Here is a 13513-nt window from a genome sequence, read left to right on the forward strand (position 1 = left end):
GAATCTAGGGATTGCAGTTACAATGCAACTCTTGTATATATTAAAAGATTATCTCTTAAATATTTCCAAATGCCACCAAAGTATTTTTTAACATATTATTTTAGCTATAAAACATCTCACTTAAAGAACTCTCAAAGAAAAGTTTCATAAATAAATTACTCACTTAGGACCTGATATCACACATATAGTTGTCATTATACCAAAAGCCACATATATCTCTAAATTTTTAGATCAACATCTTCATATGTACCCAAAATGTTACTAAATTGGCAATAGTAACTTGACCTAGCTATTGGTTTTTTTGAGGGATGAAGAAGAACCTTATAATAAGATGTAGTGATAAGAAGAGTAAAATTAACATAGAAAATTGAATCAAGAAGAAAAATTGACACTCTGTAATAGAATTCCCCAAAAAGCTTGAAACACAACTACAAGAATGTTGCCATGGCCCTTAAATGCAAGATGGATGATGGCAGATGGTTAAGTGGGGGATTCTTTTGGGGGATATGGATGCCCATAAAATTATAGGTAGGAGTGAGTGATGGTGTCTCCTTCTTATCCAATATGTTGGGGTGAGTTTCAAAGTTATAGGTGATTTGGGTGGAAAATTTTTGACGCATAATGTTGATATCATGGCCAAAATTATAGGTCTAAGCCCAAAAGCTAAGAATTTTTCCTATCACAAAAAAGTATTTTATTTTGTTGTTAGTGTTTTCCGTAAAAAGGAGGACAAGGAATTGGTTAAGGAGAAGGGTGGGGTGTATGTTTTATCATCCATTAAGATTATTTGAAACAAGGTCTTGATTGTTGTGATGGAATATGTGACCATTTATGGGAGGTATTATAGGGATCATAATTATTAATTTTCTTTTCTTAACCATTTTAGATATAAAAAGAGGAGTTTTTTCCCCCTTTCTTCCTTATCTATTCTCTCACTCATAGAATTAAATTTTTTAGAGAGAAACCCAATTAGCCAATCATCCATGAGGGTTTAATAAGGCTGCTTTATATCTACATCATGAAGAATATCCTAAACCTTATTTCTTTGTGTGTTTTAGTGCCAAAGGATAAAATTGAGGTTTCAGAAAGAAACAAAGGAAAATATAAAAAATTTATCACTGATCTTGATGCTTCCACCCATGAGTCTTCTAAGAGGAAAAAGGGTCATGTTAATTACATAGAGATTCCTATGAAGTTATAAGGGAAGAGTGAGGATTAAGAGAAAAGGATATTTTAAGTGAATAAGGGAAATAGAGTATGGAAATGGGGGAGGTTGATGAAAGAGAAAATTTTTATGAGTTTGTGGAAATATTATTATCGCTCTTTCTCTCCATTCACTATGCTATATTTAAAATGATGTTGTTATGCTTGTGGTGAACCAAAAAGCTCAAAAAATCTATCATTCAGGAGGAACTAGCAGATGAAGAGGAGCAGACCATAAGATTGGTGGATTATGATGATTCATTTGACCATAATATCTAGTTGTTTCCTGAGGAATCCATTGATAAACTTATTCAAAGAGTTTGATTCATATTATAAAGAAAAAGGAGATAGAAGAATATGAAAAAGGCACATTCCTACACTCAATATCATGGATCTTGTGGAAGTCAATGTCAAAATCTTGGAGGAGGACCTTAGGGATGTAAGTGTTGATCCATTTCTTTGTGTACTTCAAATTAATTTTTTTTTCCTTATGCAATTTTATGCATGAGAAATGGACCTTCAATCCATTCAAGACACTCAATCTAAATATAGAGCCCTTGAGGCCAAAGTTGAAGAGCTACAAAGTAGGGAGGCCAATAGAAATTCAAAGGAAATTTCAATTGATATTATAATGGAAAACAAGATAAGGGTAAAGGAAAAGGAGAATAGAAAAATGCACATTCCTATGCTCAATGTCATGGATCATGTATAATTCAATGTCAAAATCTTGGAGGGGGACCTTAGGGATGTAAGTGTTGATCCACTTCTTGGTGTTCTTAAAATTGAAAATTTTTTCCCCTTGTGCAATTTTAGGCTTGAGAAATGGTCCTTTAATCCATTCAAGATCCTCAATCTAAATGTCCAAAGTTGAAGAGCTATAAAGTAGGGAGGCTAATGGAAATTCAAAGGAGATGGATAAGGTGAATAGTAAAAAATGATACTATAGTCAAGGAGTTGAAAGGAGAAATAGAAAGAATGGATGATGTAATCAAATGTATCATGACTAGTTGTCCATGGAATATAGAAGCTACTATGGAAAGTCTAAATAGACTAATCAAGAATGTTGAACTAGATGCTACTTCAATGCTTGTATTACATCTTGAAGAACTAGATTCAGATAGAAAATCAAATAGCCTTTTTAAATGTACATGCACTAGTGCCCAAAATAAGATAAAGGACAACCTTGTGTCTGATAAGAAAGAGTTCAAGAAGATGGGAAAAAAATTCAAGTAATTTAGTAGGAGTTGAAGGAGAAGGTGTTGCCATTTCTTTAGGCTCTAGTTTGGGTTATGCTATCCACCTAGATTTTTGGTTTTTGTTTCCTTTCCATTTTGAATGTTGGTTGTAGGTTTTTTGTGCTAATTTTTTTAGTGGGTGTACCAATATATTTGTAGTTGGGTATGAAGTGGCTGGGTAATTTAACTTGTCACTAACTATGGCTGCGACTGACTATGGCTATTGTGGAAGGTAAAAACTAAAGAATAGCCAGCCCATGAGAAGTGGATGGGTATGGAACTAGAAATATCAAAAAATGTGGAATCATAATAGTTGTTTGTGTATGGTCAAATAGCCTCTGCTACCTTCGCTACTAGATCTAGACCCTGATATGAAACTATTGAACCCTAGCCATGTGAAAGAAAAAAATGAAGAGGTATATTGCCCAAAAATGAGCTATCAAATACCAAATATAGAAATGAAAGACAAAAATGCAAAGGTATATAAGGAGTGCATACCTGTTTAGGGGAAAAAATGGACTAATTTTTCCCTAAAATGTGTCAAAATGCCAATCCAATGTAAGAACCTCCAACAAATGATTCAAAGCAATCATCAAGGTAAGGGTAAATGTTGAAGAACTTGCAACAAAAATACACTCATTTCCAAATTCTCATGTGGCATTACTCAATTTACTCCTCCAACAATGTAAATGAGACCCTATTCCTCCTTAAAAGTTCTGTTATTACCATCTGTATATTTCTATAAATGAGACCCTATTCTTGCACAAAAGTTTTGTTATGGTCACTTGTATATTTCTAAGAATGAGAGTTATATTTACACTAGTACTATCTTTTTATGTGAAGATTTCACTTTAATAAGCTCATTGTTGACCTCACATTCTCATTTTCTAAGATGATTCAAAGCTTAGGCTTTAATCCTTAACATTTACTCCAATAATTGTACATACCTCCAATCCTCCTGGTGATGCCCAAATGATCAAATGATATAAACTCAACTGATGTTTACAACTTTTTTTTAATCTTTATGTTCCTGTGTTGGTCACAATTGAGACCAACACAAAATATAAAGCATTGGTCGCAATTGCAACCAACACGGGTATGTACTAAAAAAGAATAAAAATTTCCTTTATAATGATGACCAACCAAGAAATCTATATTTGATGGTCAAAATTTAAGGTTAAGATTTAGGGTTAAATGTACTAGCGGTTGTAGGTACACTTACACACTTGAATGGTATAGGTAAAAATATAGGTTCAAAAGTGGGACTCCATTGAAACATTCCATGTGTGGGTGATGTGTTAAGAGGATATTTCACATTGGACATATTATTGAGGGTTTCTTATCCTATAACTTGAGGGTCACCTTGGAGAACACATCTTAGTGGGTCCACTAGTAATGACTGTGAAAATTTTGTTTGACTTGGGTCAAAAGTTTGTTGAGATTACTTGGTTTTCTTTTGTCTTGGATGAGTTTCTAGTTGTGTTTTCTCTTGAGAAAAAAATGGCCAATACATGTCTTTTGGTCTTTTAATTGACTATGTCCTTGTGAAAGCTAGCATGATATCTAAGAATGCAAATACAATGGGGGATTCTAAAATGGACTTTCTATCTACCTAGTGCACACCAAAAACAACAACTATAGCCAAAAAATGCCAAGGGCACTCCTGGGCTATGCAACTTGGAACATAGAAGGATTTAATTGGTAATTAAGGTGCTTAAGCGATAAAAATGAAAAGTATGTATGCATAATGATTTTTTAAGGATTTTTATGGTTTAGCAATGTAATGTAAGTTAAGAAAATACAATATGTGACTCTAGAACCAAAAATGGAATCCCTATTTACCAAGTGCACCAAGATAATACCAAGTGTGCCCAGATAGTACTAAGTGTGTGAATGGGGTGTGCAACTCAATAAAATAGGTGGAAACTAGGTAAAAGAAGTTGAAACTCAATAAGTTTGAAGGGTGTAGATGCAAGATATGATGTTTTAGATCTTTTGGGGTTTAGGTATGTTATGCATGCTATGGAAGTACAAAAGGACCCAGGGTTATGATATGAAAGGTGAAAATGACCTAAGGGGACAATGCACAAGTGAAAATGCAAGATTTATTTTGGAATTTTGGCTAAAGGATATGAAGATGATGATCCTAAGGTAAGTAAAGTGCAGATTGTTTTGGACATTAAACTTTGGATTGCGAAAATAAGACTAAGGGTTGATGTATGCAACTAAGATTAGATTATGAAAAGGGGTATGCTAGGGTTGATAATCATGTCTAGGAAATACAAGATGTGGATATGGGATTATGCAAAGTGTTTGGTTTGAAATATGATTAAGGAATTGGGAAAATTGATTGTTAAAAATATTTGTTGGACTTAGTAGGATTTTGATACTTGGAAGAAATGCTTTGGATTATGCAAGGTGAATGACTATGAAATTAGGGTTTTGAAATGATGTGAAAATAGCGATTTTGAAATGATATGTACATTAGGGTTTTGGATTGTAAACTAGGGTTTTGAAGTGCAAACTAGGGTTTTGGGATGATTTACAAATTAGGGGATGTGAAAGCTAGGGTTTAAGGAAAATAACATTTAGGGAGACTAAAGATGGGCTAAGGTTATGAAAAGTGTATGCTAGGTTTGGAATGAGGAAAAAATATTTGAAAAATACTAACCAAAGAGTTTATCCTTATGAGGATGGATTTTGGATCTTGATCAAAAAGGACAAAAATCAGAAAGATGAAGTTGATAAAAAGAACTGGGTCAAATCCATCAAGGCATAGATTGAACTTGACCAAAGAAAAATGATTAGAAAGACAACAAAAGGTAACAAAAATACCAAGGTCAAGATCCTTTATCCATCAAAATATGGAGATACTCTAAGACTCATACTTTGTTTTGGTTTTCAACTAAGTTCAAAAGGTTCTAGGTTCAAAATATGGTTTATAAGGGGATCAAAATGAGAGCTATGCAAGGTGAGTATGAAAAATGTAAGGATTAGATTGAGGTTTAGGAAATTATCAAAATGAGGGTCAAAATAACCTTTTTGGCAACCAAGTGTACCCAGATAATACTATGCCAATGGTGTAGTTGGGCCCTAGATGGGTACAATTAGTAAAAAAGATGGAAACTTAGGGATCTAAGGACTAACAACTTTCATACTACTATGTTGGAAAGTGGATTGATCAAGGATGATGTTATGATCAAAATTAGGACTATTCAAGTCATGAAAAGATAAAAAATGAGGGCCATGACATGAAAAATAAGGGCTCAGGTATGCAAAATGAGGGCTAGAATATGCAAAAATTCAAGTGAGTCCATGCAAGATAGAGACTAACTGCTACAAGATGAAGACAAGGGGATGCAAGGTGAGGTCTAAGGGTTGCAATATGAAGCCTAAAGAATGTTCTGTTGGCCTAGTTTTTCACCACCCTTGTTTTTTTGTATTCAGCAGTGAAAAACCCTAAATGTGCACTCCAAGTAATTTGAAATTTGGTTAAAAAATGCTAAGCGAAAAATTCACCAAATAACCTTGTGCCTTGCCTTATTTGGCCCTAGCTTTTGAAAACTTTAGAAAGTGTTATTTCAAATAAATTTTGGAGGGACAATTTTTTATCCTAAAGGTTTATTTACGTAAGAATGACATTTTAATCTTTTGATAAACCTTATAAAGTTTTCCTTAATTGCATTATTTTATTTGGAAAGGTCCTATGTAACACAGATTTTGTTTAAACAATGCAGGCATGGGCTATGATGACACATGGCCCTTCCTAATGTTCTAGCCTCAGTGCGCCACAAAAGGTTCATGGTTGTCAGAGCTAGTTAAACCTTCTTGTAGAGTTGTCAGTGTTCTCATGCACATTTTGAAATTCTTGCAATATCATTGGCTCATTCTTTAATAAAGGTATTATTTGATAGCTTAGAGTTTCTGATCATTGATCTCACAAAGAATCAAGGGCTAGCGCATGCCCACAATAATAAAGTTGTAGATGGTCAAAAATGGTTCGCATCCATGGTTTCATCACTTATTCATACTAATTTGACCCATTTTCTCATTCTACTAACATTTTCCCATTGACTAATTTTTTAGTTTTTGGGTCTTCATTAGGCACCATTTCTCCATAGTTTGCACCTGGGCTCCCAACTACACCCAAAAACTACCAACTACACCCAAATAGGCCCCAACTATGTCATTGACATAGTATGCACTGTCTGGGTGCACTTGGGGATGTTCTGAGCCATTTTGGCCTTCTGGGGTACCACCTGCTCTGTCAGAGCACACCTGGTTCACAGTAGGCAGATACATCAATCAGAATCTGCATATAAGGTTTCCATTTTCTTCTAGGATATAGATTAGAGGATTTTTGTGTTACTAATGGTCTATTTATAGCATGTGGCAATTGTCAGATGAAGACATGATCATAACAAACTACTAATGTGTGCTTTGTAGGATGTTGTCGAAGACTTTGTGTGTCTTTCAAAACTATGTGCATGGATTTCCTAGATTAGATAACACTTTGTTTGGTGCTTAAAATGAACTTTTTCTTTTCTTCTTGGCATTTCTATAGTGTTTAAATCCCTAGGGGTTACATTGGATGTATCCTCTCCCCTCGCCATTTGTGGATCTTGGGTGTAAGAGAAATCCATGTAACTTCTATAGGAGGCCTGCCTTGGACCAAGATACTCGATATTGGGTATGCCAGGGGACAACCTCAGAGTAGTAACAAGCCAAAGTCAGGTCAATGTTCCATATTCTATATAAAATTTGATTATGGTGAAAGTCATGTCAGTGGTATTGTTGCATGATAGCTCTCCTCCAATACCCTTGTGGTGCGTCAAACCCTAGTTCTCAGGGCTGGGAGACCTTCTGCAGAAGTTTATCATTCACTTGCCGAATGGAATGCCCTTACTAAAAACCATGATTTAGTGGCCAAAATCATTTCTATCCACTAGCTCAAGGGTCCACCCATGCCTGTGAAGACATCCTACATTCTCGTGGTCCTTAGTAGAGGCAACAGTCCCTTGGGAAGTCATGCCCCTTGGGAAGAAGATCTTGGTAGTGTTGAGAAGTGAGTGCACTATAAGGGGGGAGCTTATGGTGCCAAGATCCTAGGTTTTTCAGTTTGGATAAGCACAGTTGAACTTCGGTTCAAGTAGGAATTCAATGGATACAGTCCTAAAAGCCTAGGTTGTGGTGTGCTTGTTCACTCTTAACAACAGCTATTCTTGTCTTAATGTGTATTGTGTGTGTGTAAAACATAATCAAGATAATAGCCAACATTCAAATTTACACTTTGGAAACTTTTAAAAACTTCTCCAAACTTTACACATTGTCAAAGAATTTCAACACTTGTCCAAACTTTGCAAACTTTGGTTCAACACATTCAAACTTTGGAAAACATGGCAACTTGTGCTCCTAAACATGTTCGGAAAAACATAGATTTCATTCTTGCATAGACTTCACTTGAATTCACCATAGTATAGGTCTCATAATTGCATCATATAGACTTCATATTGCACCTTTTAGTCCTCATTTAGTATCTATTACCTTTCCTATTGCATCCATTTAGGTTTAGTTTACTCCCTTTAGTTTTTGCATTCCAATCTCAAAATCAGCACTTTGAATTCACCACCTTTCATCTTTGCATACCTATTCATCATCTTGACCACTTTATCAATAATTTTGAACATTCATACTAGTCTTAACACTATCCCCTACTATTTACCTCTCTATGATATCAATCTAGAAATCATAGCTCCCATAATTGCCTTAGTTTCAGCCTAGTTTACCAACTGCGCCCTGAAACTATCAACTGCATCATAAAACTACCAACTACATCATTGACATATTTGGCACTATCTAGGCACACTTGGTGGTCCTTAGACCCAGTTTTGGATTCCAAATAGCATTTTGGGGCTTCAACAGTGTCCTTAGGTACCTGGTTAGCTCCCCTTGCATTAGCTTGCCCAGATCTGCATTTTGCATCACCTAGTCTTCATTACCTCCACTTAGGACATCATTCCCTAGGTCATAAACTCTATTTTGCACCTGAAAAACCATCCTAACATCAACCCCAACATCTTAGCTTCCTGGCATATCAGTTTGGCAACCATACCTTTCAGAATAAAAAAACATTCTTCCTAGCTTACCAACTATCCCCAAACTAGCTCCAAGTGTGTCAATGATTTAGTTGGTACTATTTGAGTGCACTTGGCACTATTAGGGCACACTTGGGTACTTGCATGACCATCTTTGGCCTTCAAACTGTACTTTAGGACCCCAAAATTGCATCTGGGAGCCTCTACACCTCCCCATTCTGCACTTGACCCAAAACTGCATCTTGCACCCAAAATCCAATTTTGCATCATAGGCATTGTCCATATCACACATCTGATTAGCATCGCCACCGTTTTGAGTCCCCAAAACATCATTTTGAACCCTTGAAACCTTTGAATTTAGTCAAAAATCTAGACAAAGTATGAGTCTTAGAGTATCTCCTAGTGTTGATGGATAATGGATCTTGAATAGTCTTTTTATCTTTTCTTATCACTTTCTTTGGTCAAAATTTGTCTATGTCTTGATAGATTTGACCTTGTCTTCTTTTATCAATTTGATCATTTTGTCTTTTATCACTTTTTGGTCAAGATCCAAAGTCCTTTATCACAAGGTTAAGCTCCTAGACAAAATACTTTCTAAAGGTTTTACCTAAGTTCAAAATCTTGCATATACCTCTATCATTAGCATAATCATATTCCTAAACATCATTTTGACTTACCCTAGTGGTATATCCCCTTCATCTTGCATTGATCAAAATCCTAGCATCATTTTCATTACCAAACCCAATCAAATTGTCCATCAACCAAATTGCCTTCTTGAGCATTTACCCTCATTTTGCATGTCCCAAACATCATTATCAACCCTTGGAAACCATCCTTTGTATAGTCTACCTTGCATACACCTACCTTTAATGTCATTACTAATTCCAAAACATAACCCTAACCTTCATTTTGCATACCCTCAAAATGACACCTTGTATTTGCATTTGCATAATATCCCTAACATGTTTGCACTTTGCATGTCAAAACCCTAATTCATTTAGCATTTCCTCACATTTCATAACATCCCTAAACACTTAAAAATCCCAAAAAAACTCATATCTTGCATACCCACCACTCTAAATCACCCAAAACACTCAAAATTTCCATTGTATCTGCATTCTTAGGTATCATGCCAACACTTACTAGGACACAATCAGCTCAAAGACCTGAGTAACTCTTTCAACCTTTGTTTTCTGAGGCATAAGAACAACCAAAACCTCATCCAAGATAGAAGAAAAGAAAGAGAACCCAACAAACCATTAATGAAGAACAAATCGAGGGATCACAACCTTTACTTGCAAACCCCTTAAACATGTATCCACAAGAGCTATGACACAAAAAACCTTAAAAAATGCACCTACCATGAGATTTCCTCCAAACACTTCCCCCACACATGGGATGGTTCAGTGGAGTCCTAACTTTGAACCTATATTTGTACCAATACCACTAGGAGGAGGAAGTGTGCCAACCACACCCAAGGATGAACAATCACATTCCTTTGAATTCAACCAACCTAACACAAGTACCTGCAACTATAACACATCAAACATACAACAAGGTACTATACACCTAAGTGATTACTTTGACAATGACTATGCCATCATTGATGAAGAAATGGCTAGGGCATGTCAAGACAAAAGTTTTCACAAGAACTTCAAATGCTTGGCAGCCCAAGAAATTGTCAAATTTAACCCAAACTTGGAAGGTCCTAAGTCCAAAAATTGAACCAACACAACAATTAAAAACATCCAACCCACGATCAATTTGGACTTAGATAAGGGAAAACAACCTTTGGAGTTTTCAAACTCAATAATGGCACCTATAAGGTCCCATCAAGAATCAGCCATCAAAATCCTCCAAGGTGCATTTGAACACATCAATGTTAATCCCTTGTTTGATGAGATACTACCAATTCCTAAACACCCCAAAAGAACATTAAGACTTGATTTTAGCCACATGATGCAACAACAAGATACACCCAAAGGGGCTTGTTCTCTAGGAATGCCAAACATACCTTCTTTGGAGACAAATCAACAAAGTTCACCTTTTCTCTTAACCATGCCAAGTGATATGACATCAAGTGTTACAGAGCCTCCCATGAGTGCACTATGTGCAACATCATCTACAACAGTCCCTATTGACATACAAAGGACAAGTCTTATTGAAATTACACTAATTCCCAAAAGGAATGAACCTCATTGTCAAGTCAATATGATGTCCCAAGTATAAATCTCCAAAACACAAAGGAGCCGAAACAACAATACCAACATGATGATCACTTCCCAAGGACTTAGTCAACTCCCACAAAAACATAAACCTATGGTAGCACAAGGACTTAACACTTCCAACCCCCAACCAAGTATACATCCACTTAACACACATCTCACATATGAACAAAAACATCAACCACAATGACAAAAACATCAAGTGGGGCAAACATCCAACATTCCTAATATGTAGTCCCATATGAATCTACTTGACTTACACACAATTTATCAACAATAGTTTCAGCAACAATTCCAACAACAAGAACAACTCAAACAACAAATGGAATATCAAAGATGCCTTGAGCAAAAAATTACATACCAACAACATTTATTACAACAACAACATGTGCCACAACAACCTCAATAGATACCTCTACAAAAACACTCACATACATGGTCTCACATACAACCAACAGAGGTATCCCAATAGAAACTGCCACACATGGCACAACAACAACACATGGTACAACAATCACAGTCAATCCCACAATAAGTGCCACATTAAATACCACAACAAGTACCCCAACAACAAGGACCCTTCTATCTTCGAGGTGCCAACATACCTCCACCACCTAGTGACACTTCACTAGATTTTTCAGACATAGAAATGTCAGAACCGAGTAGACATAGCTCTTTCCACAATAAATGGTCTACTCATAGACACAAAAGACTTGAAGGAAAAACCATCATGCAAAACCCAAATGAAGAACTATTACAACAATTCAAACAACTTTCCAAACAAGTCGAGGCATTGGGAGTCTAGAAGAAATAGGCTCTATATATAGAAAGGGACCTACATCCTAATCCATTCGATAAAAGTTTGTATATGCCTCCATTTCCAAAACACTTTGAGGCTCCAAGGTTTGAAAAATACTGAGGAAAAGGCAACCCTATTGATCATATCAGATAATTTTTCTCTTTATGTACCAAACTCAATGATGAGCCCACTTACCTTATGATATTGTTCCCTTGTTCTTTAGGTGGGCCCGCACTTGAATGGTACTCCAAACTTCCCGGCAATATCAAATCTTGGTCAGAGCTAGTAGACAAGTTCATCTCCCACTTTCCCTTTAAAATTACAAATGAGGTGACACTTTCCAATTTGTGCTCAACTAAACAAAAGGCAGGAGAGCCATTCATCACATTCTTACTCCGTTGGAGAAGCTTAGTCAGTCAATGCTCACTAGACATTCCTGAAGAACAAGTTAACTTGTGCATTGAAAACTTAGTCCCAGACTTAATGTATGAACTCAAAATCAAGAGCCCAAGAACCATCTCTAAACTAATGAAAAAAGGGGCTAGTATTGAAGATGCTCTTATCCATAAGGGAATCCTCAAGACAAACAAGGACAATGTCATGTCCCCTTTTCAAATAATTAAAAATAATAATCTTTGCTAAGGCAGGCAGGCCCAAAAAGGTGAAGTTTTGGAAAAAGGGGATAATCTTTGGAAGCTAATGGAATAATAAGTGAAGATTATTATTAAAATATGTTTTATTAACCCATCTTGGACGTGAGTTAGGGTTATGCCCTCTTTTAAGGTGTTTGTAGGCATTTTGGGCTGGATTCCAGAACTTGATCTTTGCTCATTTCTTTGTTATTCTTCAGAGGCTGCCAAACCTGTGGAGAAGGAGACCCAAGAACGTGAGTTTGAAGGTTTCTAGGGAGACTCAAGAATAGGAGTTTTTAGGTTTCTAGGAAGGCTAAGGATGGGATTTTGAAGCCATTCCATGTGCATGCTCATGCAGAGTTTTCCTTTGTGCTGAACAGTGCAAATTTGTGAGTTTTCGGGTGTATTTTTTGTAAGAGTTTGGTGTTTCCGGTTGAGTATTTCATATCAGTTTGGGTTGCTTCTATATATAAAACTTTTAAATGTTAAAATAGAGCTGAAAATATATATTTGGATATGATTATACTTCTGTGATAGATTATTAAGTTTTTGTGGTGATTTCGGGCTATTTTGTGCTATTTTCAGGAGCCCGATGAGCATTGTTTTTGTCCTCCATTTGGGAGCTATTGTGTGCATGTTATATAGATCTGGAAATGTCATTTTATAGACTTTTATGCTGCTCAAATTTCTGTAAAAATTTCCACTTTCAGATTTATTAATAATAGGTGAAGCTGTGAAGCTTTTGGCACTATTTCTGGCATACCTGATTTGGGGTTTCTTGAAAAATTTGGTGGATCTTTGTGATATTAGTTGTTTGATTTTGAAAATCTAATTAGAGGTGTAAAATATCATTTAAAATCAGTAAAGGGATATTTCAGTGGTATAAAAGCCATGATCTTGCCAGCCTGAGGGTTTGTAGAATTTTGCATGTCAGTTTTGAAAACTACCCAGATCTTGCATGTCATAATTTATGGTTGCATGTTGCTTCTAATCAGTTGCATGTCAAAATATATGGTTGCATGCTACTTCTAATCATTTTCATGTTAGTTCTTGGTGAATTTGGTGGTTGCATGTTGCTTCTAATCAGCTGCATGTTGAAATCTATGGTTGCATGCTACTTCTAATCAATTGCATGTTAGTTCTTGGTGTTTGAAGAAGTTATAACCTATTGGGGTTACACTCTACTTTATCTAGAATGGATAGGTATAGTACAGAGTCTCAGAGGACACAATCTTGGACAATTGATATCTAGAGTCAGAATAGTAGAAAGGATGGTTATTTAGACATTCGAGATAAACTTAGAAAAATAAGCCATGACAAGTCT

The sequence above is a fragment of the Cupressus sempervirens genome, chromosome 9, assembly GCF_028749045.1.
Source record: "Cupressus sempervirens isolate cs-2001-9-10 chromosome 9, ASM2874904v1, whole genome shotgun sequence".
Taxonomy (NCBI): domain Eukaryota; kingdom Viridiplantae; phylum Streptophyta; class Pinopsida; order Cupressales; family Cupressaceae; genus Cupressus; species Cupressus sempervirens.